Source organism: Procambarus clarkii, chromosome 92 (genome assembly GCF_040958095.1).
Source record: "Procambarus clarkii isolate CNS0578487 chromosome 92, FALCON_Pclarkii_2.0, whole genome shotgun sequence".
Lineage (NCBI taxonomy): Eukaryota > Metazoa > Arthropoda > Malacostraca > Decapoda > Cambaridae > Procambarus > Procambarus clarkii.
The window spans coordinates 5,438,131-5,455,177 of NC_091241.1; the positions used below are offsets into that span (position 1 = coordinate 5,438,131).

Sequence of the window (17,047 nt, forward strand, 5' to 3'; positions counted from 1 at the left end):
ACCTCCATGAGAGGAGACCAGATGTCTACTCCATGAGGGGAGACCAGGAGGTATCTACCCCATGAGAGGAGACCAGGAGGTATCTACCTCCATGAGAGGAGACCAGATGTCTACTCCATGAGGGGAGACCAGGAGATGTCTACTCCATGAGAGGAGACCAGGAGGTATCTACACGATAGAGAGGATGGAAATATACGAGATGAACAAGGCCAGTCTCTTTAAATTAAGAGAAAGTAGGACGAGAGGACGTAAGAGGAAGCTGGAAATTCAAATGAGTTCTAGAAATTTATGGAAATGCTCGTACCCTCTATGAGTGGTCAACAAGTGGAATGGCCTGAAAGAAGTCGTAAAAGCCACCTCCGTCCACAACTTTAAGGTCAGATTCGAGGAAGACCTCGTGGTCCTCGTACTCAGTGTTAGGTACGACGCCACAGTTAATACAGGGAAGAGGTGGGAAGATGATGGAGGGAGTGGCACAGCGAGGTGAACTGAGGTCGGTCACCCCCTCGCACGCTGGCTGGATGACTAGCCCCTGTCTTCCCTGCCCCCACTCCCCCACACCCCACCCCTATTCAACCCGTCCTGCCTATAAAGGCCTATGAGTGCTTACCTATCAGTCTCAGCCCCCGTTCCTGTGCCAGGTAAGTCCACTACGGGCTCACCATAGCCCGTGCTACTTGGAACTTTTGTTCCCAGTAGCTGAATCTTAAACAACATTACCTGTCAGTGATTAAGGCGGAAGTGAAGTCTAGCGCTTTATGCCCCGCCTGCCAGCCTAGTATACCTGTTGCGTTGTATGTTAACTAACGTGATGTTCCAAGTCTTTGTCGAACCCGGCGTCGTGCTTACCTGTGAGTGCCTTCCCGGGCGAGAGGTTAGGCTTCCCCTTGTTGGGGAAGCCAGGGGGTCCCCATGTTGACTTCTAGATAAAGATAAGCCAGGGGACCCCATATTGACTTCTAGATAAAGATAAGCCAGGAGACCCCATGTTGACTTCTAGATAAAGATAAGCCAGGGGACCCCATGTTGACTTCTAGATAAAGATAAGCCAGGGGACCCCATGTGGACTTCTAGATAAAGATAAGCCAGGGGACCCCATGTGGACTTCTAGATAAAGATGAGCCAGGGGTCCCATGTGGACTTCTAGATAAAGATAAGCCCAGGGGACCCCATGTTAAATTCTAGATAAAGATAAGCCAGGGAACCCATGTTGACTTCTAGATAAAGATAAGCCAGGGGACCCCATGTTGACTTTTAGATAAAGATAAGCCAGGGGTCCCCATGTTGACTTCTAGATAAAGATAAGCCAGGAGACCCCATGTTGACTTCTAGATAAAGATAAGCCAGGGGACCCCATGTTGACTTCTAGATAAAGATAAGCCAGGGGACCCCATGTGGACTTCTAGATAAAGATAAGCCAGGGGACCCCATGTGGACTTCTAGATAAAGATGAGCCAGGGGTCCCATGTGGACTTCTAGATAAAGATAAGCCAGGGGACCCCATATTGACTTCTAGATAAAGATAAGCCAGGAGACCCCATGTTGACTTCTAGATAAAGATAAGCCAGGGGACCCCATGTTGACTTCTAGATAAAGATAAGCCAGGGGACCCCATGTGGACTTCTAGATAAAGATAAGCCAGGGGACCCCATGTGGACTTCTAGATAAAGATGAGCCAGGGGTCCCATGTGGACTTCTAGATAAAGATAAGCCCAGGGGACCCCATGTTAAATTCTAGATAAAGATAAGCCAGGGAACCCATGTTGACTTCTAGATAAAGATAAGCCAGGGGACCCCATGTTGACTTTTAGATAAAGATAAGCCAGGGGTCCCCATGTTGACTTCTAGATAAAGATAAGCCAGGAGACCCCATGTTGACTTCTAGATAAAGATAAGCCAGGGGACCCCATGTTGACTTCTAGATAAAGATAAGCCAGGGGACCCCATGTGGACTTCTAGATAAAGATAAGCCAGGGGACCCCATGTTGACTTCTAGATAAAGATAAGCCAGGGGACCCCATGTTGACTTCTAGATAAAGATAAGCCAAGGGACCCCATGTTGACTTCTAGATAAAGATAAGCCAGGGGTCCCCATGTTGACTTCTAGATAAAGATAAGCCAGGGGACCCCATGTTGACTTCTAGATAAAGATAAGCCAGGGGACCCCATGTGGACTTCTAGATAAAGATGAGCCAGGGGTCCCATGTGGACTTCTAGATAAAGATAAGCCCAGGGGACCCCATGTTAAATTCTAGATAAAGATAAGCCAGGGGAACCCATGTTGACTTCTAGATAAAGATAAGCCAGGGGACCCCATGTTGACTTTTAGATAAAGATAAGCCAGGGGTCCCCATGTTGACTTCTAGATAAAGATAAGCCAGGGGACCCCATGTTGACTTCTAGGTGAAGCCAGGGGACCCCCTGTTGACTTCTAGGTGAAGCCAGGGGACCCCATGTTGACTTCTAGGTGAAGCCAGGGGACCCAACTATAGGCTCCGGCCGCCTGCCAGCCTCTTATAGCCTCTTCCACCTATATATTAACTTCCATTTCAACCTTCCTGACGGGCCAGTGTTTTGGCGGGGTTTCTGCCGATATAAATGTCGATGGAGGTGACATTTGTGATGGAGGGAAAGGGTCCTGAAAGATATTGTCAGTAGAAACGTTATCCCTACAGACAAAAATCAGAAGATACAACTGACGATTTACTATAAAACCAGAAAAACGGCCAGCCTACTCATGAGAAACTCTCCAGACACAAAGCAGAACTCTTTAAAAGAGACCAACGTCGTCTATGCCTTCAAATGCCCTCTTGGGGACTGTAAGCCTCAAAAAACCCAGTATATAGGCAAGACAACAACATCTCTTTCCAGGCGTTTAACGATGCATAAGCAACAGGGCTCCATTAAGGAACATATAATCTCTTCCCACAAACAAACCATCACCAGAGAAATCTTAGCAAACAACACAGAAATCATCGATAGATACAGCGATAGCAGGCGGCTTGACGTCTGCGAGGCACTACACATCAAGAAGTCAACACCAGCAATCAACAGCCAATTAATGCACAACTATATTCTACCCACTTCAAGACTCCGCTCCAATATAGAAGCATCAAGAAATATGGACCAATAGGCTTTCTACAATTACTTCCATTCAATACCCATTGTTTCGTGTTCTGTCTTGTGTTTGAATTTAATACCCATTCAATACCCATTGTTGAAAGTTTGTTTTCACCTCATCCACCTCACCCAAATGTAGATATAAACTCGAAGATGTGTAAGCTCTATTCAGTTTCAGTTGTGAGTTTGTAAACTAAAGTCTTTGAATATATATATATATATATATATATATATATATATATATATATATATATATATATATATGTATATATATATATATGTATATATATATATATATATATATATATATGTATATATATATATATATATATATACATATATATATATATACATATATATATATATATATATACATATATATATATATATACATATATATATATATATATATATATATATATATATATATATATAATATATATATACATATATACATATATATATATATATATATATATATATATATATATATATATATATATATATATATATATATATATATACATATATATATATATATATACATATATATATATATATATATATATATACATATATATATATATACATATATATATATATACATATATATATATATATATATATATATATATATATATATATATATATATATAATATATATATACATATATACATATATATATATATATATATATATATATATATATATATATATATATATATATATATATATATATATATATATATATATATATATATATATGTCGTACCTAATAGCCAGAACGCACTTCTCAGCCTACTATTCAAGGCCCGATTTGCCTAATAAGCCAAGTTTTCATGAATTAATGTTTTTTCGTCTACCTAACCTACCTAACCTAACCTAACCTAGCTTTTTTTGGCTACCTAACCTAACCTTACCTATAAATATAGGTTAGGTTAGGTTAGGTAGGGTTGGTTAGGTTCGGTCATATATCTACGTTAATTTTAACTCCAATAAAAAATTTGACCTCATACATAGAGAAAAGGGTAGCTTTATCATTTCATAAAAAAAAAATTATAGTAAATATATTAATTCAGGAAAACTTGGCTTATTAGGCAATTCGGGCCTTGAATAGTAGGCTGAGAAGTGAGTTCTGGCTACTAGGTACGACATATATATATATATATATATATATATATATATATATATATATATATATATATATATATATATATATATATATATATATATATATATATATATATATATATGTGTGTGTGTATATCACGAAAATAAACACGTGATTAAGAATGTGACAATGTCAGACCACGAAGGAAAAATGAAACAGGAAATTTCCTTAAGTACTTTCGTATATTAAATACATCTTCAGAAGGTCATTTTACAGATCGAGTGATGGATATAAATAGGCAGGAGAGAGTGGTGAAGTAAGGTAGGTACAATACTTGGACAACGCAGAAGGCCCATTGGCCCATCAGATGCACCCAATTGGCCCATCCGATGTAGCCCAATGGCCCATCTGATACAGCAGACATACAAGCATAATACATAGGTAATTATAACATAAAGAGGTAAATATATACAATAAATTAGTGAGACAAATGTTTTTCAATGATTCTACTTAAATCGCCTTTTAGCTGATCTATTAGAAATGGATCTAAGTTATATAGACCACTGCTAATATTCAAATTACTTTCTTTGGTGATCTGTATCAAAGCGGATTCAATTATGTTTCTGTTATAGGTGCTTTTACAATTTGTTATTGAAGACGCACTCTCCCAATCAATTTGGTGAGCTTTTTCTGACAAATGCACAAACAAAGCATTAGATAATTGGCCATGTCTTACAGAGTATTTATGTTGCGATATTCTACATTTTAAATCTTTAGATGTTTGCCCGACATAGAACTTATTACATTCCTTACAAGGTATTTTATAAATGACGCAATTATCACTACGAGGGCTGTTCCTTACTAATAGCTTACCAACAGTGTTTTCGTAGCTAAACATTACATCTATATTAAAAAGTTTCAAGGCCTTGACAATATTCTCAAACCCAGAGAAATATGGTAAACATAACACATTCTTTGGGCGAGTCCTTTCACTGCATACATTACTGCGAGTCCTTTCACTGCATTCTCCTGCCTATTTATATCCATCACTCGATCTGTAAAATGACCTTCTGAAGATGTATTTAATATACGAAAGTACTTAAGGAAATTTCCTGTTTCATTTTTCCTTCGTGGTCTAACATTGTCATATATATATATATATATATATATATATATATATATATATATATATATATATATATATATATATATATATATATATATATATATATATATATATTATTAAATATGACCGAAAAAGTAAGATTAATAATTCTAACACGAATTTTCTCAATCTTTCGTACATTATGCTTCACTGTTGGAGGTAAATCAAAAATCACTTCTCCAAAATTCATTTTTATTTCTAGTCTGACGCGACACGGGCGCGTTTCGTAAAACTTATTACATTTTCAAAGACTTCACAAATACACAACTGATTAGAACTTGCGTTTCCCTGATTTTATATCTACATTTGAGTGAGGTGGGAAGGGTGATGTGGCATTACATTTGAGTGAGGTGGGAAGGATGATGTGGCATTAACACAAGACAGAACACTAGAGGATATTAATAGGGTATTAAAAGTATCAACACAAGACAGAACAGAAACAATGGGTATTGGATAGAAGTGTTTGTAGAAAGCCTATTGGTCCATATTTCTTGATGCTTCTATATTGGAGCGGAGTCTTGAGGTGGGTAGAATATAGTTGTGCAATAATTGGCTGTTGATTGCTGGTGTTGACTTCTTGATGTGTAGTGCCTCGCAAACGTCAAGCCGCCTGCTATCGCTGTATCTATCGATGATTTCTGTGTTGTTTACTAGGATTTCTCTGGCGATGGTTTGGTTATGGGAAGAGATTATATGTTCCTTAATGGAGCCCTGTTGTTTATGCATCGTTAAACGCCTAGAAAGAGATGTTGTTGTCTTGCCTATATACTGGGTTTTTTGGAGCTTACAGTCCCCAAGTGGGCATTTGAAGGCATAGACGACGTTAGTCTCTTTTAAAGCGTTCTGTTTCGTGTCTGGAGAGTTTCTCATGAGTAGGCTGGCCGTTTTTCTGGTTTTATAGTAAATCGTCAGTTGTATCCTCTGATTTTTGTCTGTAGGGATAACGTTTCTATTAACAATATCTTTCAGGACCCTTTCCTCTGTTTTATGAGCTGTGGAAAAGAAGTTCCTGTAAAATAGTCTAATAGGGGGTATAGGTGTTGTGTTAGTTGTCTCTTCGGAGGTTGCATGGCTTTTCACTTTCCTTCTTATGATGTCTTCGATGAAACCATTGGAGAAGCCGTTATTGACTAGAACCTGCCTTACCCTACAGAGTTCTTCGTCGACTTGCTTCCATTCTGAGCTGTGGCTGAGAGCACGGTCGACGTATGCGTTAACAACACTCCTCTTGTACCTGTCAGGGCAGTCGCTGTTGGCATTTAGGCACATTCCTATGTTTGTTTCCTTTGTGTAGACTGCAGTGTGGAAACCTCCGCCCTTTTCCATGACTGTTACATCTAGAAAAGGCAGCTTCTCATCCTTTTCCGTCTCGTAAGTGAAACGCAGCACGGAACTCTGCTCAAATGCCTCCTTCAGCTCCTGCAGATGTCTGACATCAGGTACCTGTGTAAAAATGTCGTCAACATACCTGCAGTATATGGCCGGTTTCAAGTTCATGTCGACTAAGACTTTTTGCTCGATGGTACCCATGTAGAAGTTTGCAAACAGGACACCTAGGGGAGAACCCATGGCGACCCCATCTACTTGCTTATACATGTGCCCATCCGGGCTCAAGAAGGGTGCCTCTTTAGTACAAGCTTGGAGTAGTTTCCTCAGAATACTTTCTGGCATGTCAAGAGGAGTACAGGCTGGATCACGATACACTCTGTCGGCTATCATTCCGATTGTCTCGTCCACAGGTACGTTGGTAAACAGCGATTCTACGTCCAACGAGGCTCTTATCCCTGTGGCCCGTGCGCCCCGCAGTAAGTCCACATCAAGAAGTCAACACCAGCAATCAACAGCCAATTATTGCACAACTATATTCTACCCACCTCAAGACTCCGCTCCAATATAGAAGCATCAAGAAATATGGACCAATAGGCTTTCTACAAACACTTCTATCCAATACCCATTGTTTCTGTTCTGTCTTGTGTTGATACTTTTAATACCCTATTAATATCCTCTAGTGTTCTGTCTTGTGTTAATGCCACATCATCCTTCCCACCTCACTCAAATGTAATGCCACATCACCCTTCCCACCTCACTCAAATGTAGATATAAAATCAGGGAAACGCAAGTTCTAATCAGTTGTGTATTTGTGAAGTCTTTGAAAATGTAATAAGTTTTACGAAACGCGCCCGTGTCGCGTCAGACTAGAAATAAAAATGAATTTTGGAGAAGTGATTTTTGATTTACCTCCAACAGTGAAGCATAATGTACGAAAGATTGAGAAAATTCGTGTTAGAATTATTAATCTTACTTTTTCGGTCATATTTAATAATATATGTCTACAGGAAAGACTGCTACCAAAATATACTAATATATATATATATATATATATATATATATATATATATATATATATATATATATATATATATATATATATATATGTCGTACCTAGTAGCCAGAACGCACTTTTCAGCCTACTATGCAAGGCCCGATTTGCCTAATAAGCCAAGTTTTCATGAATTAATGTTTTTTCGACTACCTAACCTACCTAACCTAACCTAACCTAACTTTTTCGGCTACCTAACCGAACCTAACCTATAAAGATAGGTTAGGTTAGGTTAGGTAGGGTTGGTTAGGTTCGGTCATATATCTACGTTAATTTTAACTCCAATAAAAAAAAATTGACCTCATGTATAATGAAATGGGTAGCTTTATCATTTCATAAGAAAAAAAATTGAGAAAATATATTAATTCAGGAAAACTTGGCTTATTAGGCAAATCGGGCCTTGCATAGTAGGCTGAGAAGTGCGTTCTGGCTACTAGGTACGACATATATATATATATATATATATATATATATATATATATATATATATATATATATATATATATATATATATGTCGTACCTAATAGCCAGAACGCACTTCTCAGCCTACTATTCAAGGCCCGATTTGCCTAATAAGCCTAGTTTTCATGAATTAATGTTTTTTCGTCTACCTAACCTACCTAACCTAACCTAACCTAGCTTTTTTTGGCTACCTAACCTAACCTTACCTATAAATATAGGTTAGGTTAGGTTAGGTAGGGTTGGTTAGGTTCGGTCATATATCTACATTAATTTTAACTCCAATAAAAAAAAATTGACCTCATACATAGAGAAAAGGGTTGCTTTATCATTTCATAAGAAAAAAATTATAGTAAATATATTAATTCAGGAAAACTTGGCTTATTATGCAAATCGGGCCTTGAATAGTAGGCTGAGAAGTGAGTTCTGGCTACTAGGTACGACATAGATAAAGATATATATATATATATATATATATATATATGTCGTACCTAGTAGCCAGAACTCACTTCTCAGCCTACTATGCAAGGCCCGATTTGCCTAATAAGCCTAGTTTTCATGAATTAATGTTTTTTCGACAACCTAACCTACCTAACCTAACCTAACCTAACGTTTTCGGCTACCTAACCTAACCTAACCTATAAAGATAGGTTAGGTTAGGTTAGGTAGGGTTGGTTAGGTTCGGTCATATATCTACGTTAATTTTAACTCCAATTAAAAAAAATTGACCTCATACATAATGAAATGGGTAGCTTTATCATTTCATAAGAAAAAAATTAGAGAAAATATAATAATTCAGTAAAACTTGGCTTATTAGGCAAATCGGGCCTCGCATAGTAGGCTGAGAAGTGAGTTCTGGCTACTAGGTACGACATATATATATATAATATTATATATATATATATATATATATGTCGTACCTAGTAGCCAGAACTCACTTTTTGGCCTACTATTCAAGGCCCGATTTGCCTAATAAGCCAAGTTTTCCTGAATTAATATATTTTTTCTAATTTTTTTCTTATGAAATGATAAAGCTACCCATTTCATTATGTATGAGGTCACTTTTTTTATTGGAGTTAAAATTAACGTAGATATATGACCGAACCTAACCAACCCTACCTAACCTAACCTAACCTATCTTTATAGGTTAGGTTTGGTTAGGTAGCATAAAAAGTTAGGTTAGGTTAGGTTAGGTAGTCGAAAAACAATTAATTCATGAAAACTTGGCTTATTAGGCAAATCGGGCCTTGCATAGTAGGCTGAGAAGTGAGTTCTGGCTACTAGGTACGACATATATATATATATATATATATATATATATATATGTCGTACCTAGTAGCCAGAACGCACTTCTATGACTACTATGCAAGGCCCGATTTGCCTAATAAGCCAAGTTTTCATGAATTAATTGTTTTTCGACTACCTAACCTACCTAACCTAACCTAACCTAACCTTTTCAGCTACCTAACCTAACCTAACCTATAAAGATAGGTTAGGTTAGGTTAGGTAGGGTTGGTTAGGTTCGGTCATATATCTACGTTAATTTTAACTCCAATAAAAAAATATTGACCTCATACATAACGAAATGGGTAGCTTTATCATTTCATAAGAAAAAAAATAAAGAAAATATATTAATTCATGAAAACTTGGCTTATTAGGCAAATTGGGCCTTGCATAGTAGGCATAGAAGTGAGTTCTGGCTACTAGGTACGACATATATATATATATATATATATATATATATATGTCGTACCTAATAGCCAGAACGCACTTCTCAGCCTACTATTCAAGGCCCGATTTGCCTAATAAGCCAAGTTTTCATGAATTAATGTTTTTTCGTCTACCTAGCCTACCTAACCTAACCTAACCTAGCTTTTTTTGGCTACCTAACCTAACCTTACCTATAAATATTGGTTAGGTTAGGTTAGGTAGGGTTGGTTAGGTTCGGTCATATATCTACGTTAATTTTAACTCCAATAACATAAAATTGACCTCATACATAGAGAAAAGGGTTGCTTTATCATTTCATAAGAAAAAAAATATAGTAAATATATTAATTCAGGAAAACTTGGCTTATTAGGCAAATCGGGCCTTGAATAGTAGGCTGAGAAGTGAGTTCTGGCTACTAGGTACGACATATATATATATATATATATATATATATATATATATATATATATATATATATATATATATATATATATATATATATATATATATATATATATATAATATGTGTGTGTGTATGTGCAGAAATAATATTAATAAAACAATTAACATCGCTTAGTGTACTCTATATATCAAAATATATTACTTTGAAACCCATATCATTCACTGAAAAAGATTGGGCTACTTTTATTACAAATCCGCTACTTTTAGAGCGTCAGCTCTCTACTTTCCGCAACTTAGATCTGGCAACCGTGCATGAATATATTAAGCATTAAAGTATAGATTGGCCGTAAGTGTGGCCGGATTATTTACAAGACTGTAAAAACAACGATGTACTCTCACCGCTGCCCACTGGATGGGGGGCGGTGTGCAGGACAAACATATAAATTTTGACACTAGCTCTCCACATATGTCAGTTGCTTAATTTAGAACCTGTACTTGAGGTCGATCTCGAACCCATTGTTGATGTGACGGCTTATATTGAATTTTGTAACTAGCTCATCAAGATTGTAACTTGCTTAGCTAAATGAATTGTGAGGTTCAGTCCCTGAGCCCATTATGTGCCTCTGTAACCCTTTCCACTACCGCCCACAAGATGGGTATGGGGTGCATAATAAATGAACTAACCTAAAAAAAACTACTCTCATAAACCCAATATGTACCTTCTTGTCTATAAATAAGTAAAATAAATAAACCATAGTATGATCTACGGCCACTATAGACACGTGGCATGAATATATTAAGTATTAAAGTATAGAGTGGCCGCAAGAACTGTAACAAAGTCCACAATTAGACCTTCGAAATAGCATATCAAACAAGATAAATATATGCCATTTATATATATTTTATATCTTAAAATTGCCTTCTAACAAACATGTAGCAAGTGTGCGCGCCTCTTTATACCTATACATCATATCTGCAACCTTTTCCTATATAGCCTACACGTTTAAAAGCTATAACTACTGAATACAAATTATATAAATAATAATGTATGAACGAAATGACTCTTGTGGAAACAGGTTAATTAGTCGTGTGTTTACGACAGACGGTTGCTTGATCCGGATTATTAAAAGCCAATTTATGTATTGAAATATTTCCTATTAGAGTAAATTATTCATTATGCTGAAGAGTATAACATTCATTTACATTAATTTAAATATTTGAAACTCGTATTAGATGGTGATATGTTGAGAAATCCAAGATTAGAGAGATAGTGGCGAAGAGAACGTAAGCCGGAACTCTGCGAAGGAGAGCTGTCAGCTGGAGTGGCAGTAGTGCCAACAGCAGGAGCCGGAGACGGTGGCGAGAGTTGTGTGTGTGTTGGTGCGTGGCACTTCTCTTACCTGGCCATGGTCTCGTGGCACGGGGTCAGGTCATAGTCTCATAGGGGAAGTCAGGTCATGATGCGGGAAGGGGTCAGGTCATAGTGTCATGGTGATGGGGGACGGTCAGGTTCAAGTTTCAAGTAAGTTTGTTGAGACAATAAGGTACATCTCAAAAGGATGGAGTAGCTTAAAATATTTCTACTCTCCAACGGAGGGGAAGGTCAGGTCACGGTCTCATGGAGGAGTCAGGTCACGGTCTTGTGGGAGGGAATTAGGTTATGGCTTCGTGGAAGTCAGCCTAAGGTCCAAAATCTCTCTCAAAGTGGGCAGACTGGACTTGACAGTGACTTTAGGGGCACCCTGTGGTGTAAACACAAGCACATGCAATCCATCTAATTACCCAAAGCTACCCAAATTTACTCAAAGCTACCTAGCATTACGTAAGTAATGAAGAAATATGATATATTTACTCACTATATTGTTGGTGTTGAATGTAGAATATTAAAAATCATATTTTTTCTCTGAAGTAATATAAATTTATAATTAAATTCGACGAAACTAAGTGGCACAAGAGGCCATAGGAAGTCGACAATCCAAGCAACAATGTTGTGGAGCAATTTATCCAAGATGAACAAATTATTCAAAATATTATTGTTGCCTAGAGGTTATATTAAGCTATGTTTGGATAGTTTAGGTTAGGTTATGTTTGGGTAGGTTGGTTAGGTTAGGTAGGTACAAGAGGCTCATATGCCAGCAAACATTGTCGCTTGGACTGTCGACTTGCTTTGGCGTCACCAGTAGCTTATTTTTGTCTGATTTCGTTATAGAATTATACTTTTTCAGAGTAAAATTATGTTTTTCATGTTCTACATTCAGCACCAACATTATACTGTAATAAGTAAATATATCATATTTATTCATTACTAACGAAAGTGCTAGGAAGCTTTGTGTAGCTTTGAATAGGTTTGAGTAGCTTTGGGTAATTAGACGGACCCAGCACACGTGCCATGCAAGCAAAAGGATCTTAATGTGAATGCTGGTCAAAGGCGATTGAGCACCGTTTCCTTGCTTCTCCCTGTGCACCCACCAGTAATTGGCGATCTTGATGTAAATCAACTGGCAAATCAGATTCTGGGAAAAATATGTGCTGAGTAACCTAAATGGTTCCAGTAACTGGCCTGAGGCCTCAATCCACATACAGTACAACAATATGTGTGATTATATAACCAGTAAACGTGTTTTTGTGCTTTTTTTGTTTAGCTTGATTGCATTATTTTATATATTATATTTTACCTGAATAAACATGTGTCCATACACCTGTATACAATGTATCAAATTCGACATACTCAGCCCCTGCCAGTTTGGCTTCCGGTCCCAAAAGAGTACCAATGATGCAATCATTAGTCTCCTTGACATTATCTACCCAGCCCTTGACAAAAATGAGTTTCCGATTGGACTCTTCATTGACCTAAGAAAAGCCTTTGATACTGTTAATCACAACTACCTCTTACTTAAACTCCAGCATTATGGAATCCGAGGCCTTGCCCTTGACTACATCCGATCCTATCTTAGTGACAGACACCAATATGTAACCATCAATGATACAACTTCTTCCACTCTACCAATTACCGTTGGAGTGCCACAGGGCAGCATCTTAGGACCTCTTCTATTTCTTATATATATAAACGATCTGCCTAATGTCTCTAATATTCTCAAACCTATATTGTTTGCTGATGATACTACCCTTATCTACTCGAACCTCAACCCACATACACTAAATAATGTTGTGAATAATGAATTAAAAAAAGTCCACTTATGGATGTCAACGAACAAACTAACATTAAACATCGAAAAGACTTACTACATCTTATTTGGAAGCAAATCATCAAATGCAATTCAGCTACAGATAGACAACATTAACATCAGTAATAAAAATGTTGGCAAGTTTCTTGGCCTATTCCTAGACAAGAGACTCAACTTCAGCACCCACATTCAACACATAACTAAGAAAGTCTCTAAGACAGTTGGTATACTCTCCAAAATCAGATATTATGTTCCTAACTCTGCTCTCCTCTCACTATATTATGCACTAATCTACCCCTATCTTAATTATGGTATCTGTGCATGGGGGTCTACCACTGCAAACCACCTTAAGCCCATCATCACACAGCAAAAATCTGCTATCAGAATAATAACTAACTCTGCTTTCAGACAACACTCAGCTCCCTTGTTTAAATCTCTAAACTTGCTAAATATTAACTCCCTCCACACATTCTCTTGTGTCAACTACATTTACAAAACCCTGTTCTTAAATGCAAACTATGCTCTGAAACTCTCCCTGGACAGATGTAATAGGACCCATTATCACCACACCAGAAATAAATATCTCTTTGATATCCCCAGGGTCAAACTTAATCTGTGTAAACACTATGCAAATTAAGGGACCTAGTCTATGGAACTCACTCCCTAGTGAATTGAAAAACTGTAAAACTTTTGCCTTATTTAAAAGCAAAACCAAAAAGTACCTAACTTCATCTATTTAGTTTCCTACACTGAGCTTTAAATTTGCTCTGTACCTAGTGGTACCCAATCTCCTAATTTTTATGTAATATCAAACAACCTTATCATTGTGTTCATTGCTGTCTTCTTTTATGTGCTAGCCATATGCTGTATTGTGACTACCAATTTTTGTCAACTACCATTCAAGCTGTCATTGCAATCAATCTTATATTGTTTCTGCTGTATTGTGCCTACCAATTTGTTGTCAACTACCATTTTAAGCTGTCATTGCAATCAATCATAGCTACCTATGTGCTTTAATATACTGTACCTATAATTTTCTCTCATCTTTTTTTTTTTTTCATTCCATGTAATCTGTTATCATTTTTTTGTCTATAAATTTTGCAAGTATTTACCTCCTTAAAATTTTCTTAGATTAAGGACCTGCCCGAAACGCTGCGCGTGCTAGTGGCTTTACAAGACTGTAATTACCATAATTGTATCCTCACATTCCTTATGTACATTCTTGTATATGCATAAATAAATAAATAAATAAATAAAAAATTCTTAAGCAAGAGAGTGAGTATATCAAACATTTGTCACACATGTGACATTGCTAATAACATAATTGCTGGCATTTCACTCATTGTTTTGTATTCCTTACTCGTGTCTGAGCCTCAAGTGAAGAAGTCGTGATATGGTAGCAAGAAATGTTCAGGGCTTCAATAGAAAACCTAGACCCAAAGCTAAGATGCCATGATATACCAGTGATGAACTCATGATACATGTAGCTATAGACTGTGTATTTTATGTTATTTAATGGTATATGTTGATATGCAATCCTCTTCAACATATACCATTCATTATAAAAAGCATCTTTCTGAGCAAATTAATTATTCGGCTGCTCTCAAGCCCTTCCTTGTTACTCCTCTTTACCTACATACAGAGTTTCTTAGTGAATGGTGTAGGCAACTAGAGCACTACTTAGGGGTCAACTGTGGATTTATGAGATGGCTTGGAAAGGCTTTTAGGTTTTAAGAATTGACTTTGGTTAGAAGGATTTTTTATTAGAAAGATACTGTACTTTTACAGACTTGAAACTTTGTCTGGTGAGGCCTCCCCCTCTCCTTTCAGGTAATTTCTTTTGACCTGTTGCGAGTACTTTTTAAAATCTTTGTCGAGCTCATTGTAAATGTTTCCCACATTGTCCAGCAAAATATCAGGTTAGAGAACCTGATGTTTTGCTGGTTGTTTTGTTGTGATATGACCAGAATTGGTTTGGCTTTGTTTTTATGTTGATAGATGTAAAGCTTTTAGAATGTGTGCGACAATGCACATTTTATCCTGTGGATTCTTGGCTTTACATCTATGCTCTCAAGTGATCTGCACTTTTCCCATGATTTTCTTTACTTTTCCCATGATTTCCTTTACTTCCATACATTACTTATTAAGCTATAGATTATGTAGGATGTCAGATTTAAGCTAGGTAGTTTTGTCAGGCTTTCAAATGTAGTACTGCGTTTCTTTGTAGGTTCAACTGTTGTGATATTTAAATGTCTTTGCTGTTGTGTATGTCATTTTATATTAATAATGGATTGCTTTCTCTACAGTACTATGAAGTTGCCTTGGGGTTGAGACTGACACTGGGAAAAGCAGGAAAAAAAAGTACCAAAAACCACAAGGTAAGTTTGTTTGTGGAGGGAACATTCAATAATATGTACAGTACTTTTGTACCAGTAAATACTAAAACATTTGTAAAACATCACTGTGATAGATAATGTGACTTACAAAGGTGGTACTTTGTATGCCTTTCAAAGATGGTATTTTGTCTTTCATATGGTAAATGATGCCTTAAATGCTGAGTGGAATTTGGGGCTTTATAAATATACAGTACTTCCTTGATTCAATGAATTATATGGGACCAACCCCAATTCTTTACAGTGAGGGATTTGTTGCAACTGGAGATGCCTCTAGGATGTGTTTTCCACATGCTATGGGCAATTTCATTTCAAGAAATTTTAATTTCAACCTATACTATAATAGACAAGTACCAGAGAAACATTGCAAAAAAAAGTAACCACATCTAGCTTATCTTTCACATCCTCAGCCTCAAAACTCATTTTCAAAAGGTAGCAGGGCTGTATCTGAGTGAACAAAAACCTTGCCAACTCAAAATGAGAACAAACCATAGAATTTGGATTTAAATATGGCTTTCTCAAGGCTTCAACTATCTCTCATAACATTGAGTCTATCTACAAAAATCATCAAAATGTGATTGGAACCATTTTAAGAGTTACTATTCATACCCTAATATATCCCATGCACTATGGGCTGATTTCCACAGAGCAAAATTAAAAATTCAACTTGTCACGTGAAGGACAACTATCAAGAGAACCTGTCTGTAAAGAGATTTATCTGCATCTTGCATATTTCCCATGCCCTAGCCTCTAAACCTCATTTTCAAAGAAAAAAGTCTCTCTATATATGTGAATGAAAACTGGGAAATCTCAAAATTAAAATTAAACGTAGCATACAGTATTTAAAACCAAATTCTAAGTGGCTTTCCCAAGGCCCCTTACTATTTGTTGTAATGTTGTGCCCATCTACAAAAATAACTGAAAACGTTATATGGGCCATATTAAGAGTTACCTTCATACTTGATCTTTTCCGTGGTCTATTTCACCGAGCGATATTATAATTTCAACCTGTCGTATGAATGGCAAGAGAGCCTGTCTGTAAAGAGATTTGACTACATTTAGCATGTTTCCCACTCCCAAGCCTTGAAAGCTCATTTTCAAAGGATAAAGGGCCTATATT

General features: G+C 36.7%; 1 protein-coding gene across 1 annotated transcript in view; it reads left to right on the forward strand.

Annotated features, from left to right (window-relative positions):
• Window positions 1–11,621: 11,621 nt before the first annotated feature.
• LOC123775118 (alpha-mannosidase 2) overlaps window positions 11,622–17,047 on the forward strand; it is a 34,953-nt gene continuing 29,527 nt past the window's right edge. The window contains exons 1-2 of the mRNA XM_045770003.2: window positions 11,622–11,729; window positions 15,841–15,912. The gene's annotated coding sequence lies outside the window, so the exon portion shown is untranslated. The remainder of the gene's footprint in view (window positions 11,730–15,840; window positions 15,913–17,047) is intronic.